Raw genomic sequence first — 730 nt, 5'->3', positions numbered from 1 at the left:
AAATTCTGCTCAACCACAAATGCTCGTTGTTCACATGTCCACTTTGCCATCTTTGAGGATCAATTGTTTTTCTTTAATTTCCCATTCGGCTGATACAACTTGAAAAGAAAATAAAAAAACAGTAATTACTTTCCATTATCAAATAATTATTCTACCCTGACAAAATTGCTCAGTCCTCTTTAGGTTACCTGTGACGAGTTCATCTCGAGATTCCTTCAGAGGGTTGAACCGACGCTTACGCAAAAGAGCAAGAGTCAAAAAGTTTTTCCCCACAACCATCATGCGATCAAGTTGGATGGGTCATGCACCAGCGATACTCGGTACAGATGTTCATCCTTTTATTTGTAGTTTCCTGGCAAAGTCACATATCCTTTACCCATGAGAGGTGGGGATCGGGTTTCCTGATGCCATCGTAATTTTGGATCAAAATGTGGAAAGGAAATAATTTTTTGACTCCATCAAGATGCATATCCTGTACATTAAACATGTCCACTTTAATAAAGTCCAATTCGTTAAGGCTTTTTGTTCAGCTGCCAACTTAACCAACCCAATAAATGTCTATATTGATAAAGTAACAAATCCAAGCAAATATGGAGTCTGAAGCATCCACGAACAAATGAAAAATACGTTTGTTTCAATTTTCAGCTGCCTTCACGATTCAACAGTTCAGGTCACTCGTATATTTCACTTGGGGTCTCTTCTTTCATGACCCCGGGTCTCGTGAATCATT

This window comes from Eptatretus burgeri, chromosome 16 (genome assembly GCF_056783735.1).
Source record: "Eptatretus burgeri isolate ZD-2024b chromosome 16, Ebu_testis_v1, whole genome shotgun sequence".
NCBI classification, from domain to species: Eukaryota; Metazoa; Chordata; class Myxini; order Myxiniformes; family Myxinidae; genus Eptatretus; species Eptatretus burgeri.
The sequence above is the reverse complement of the archived record's forward strand: the minus strand, read 5'-3'. Positions refer to the sequence as shown.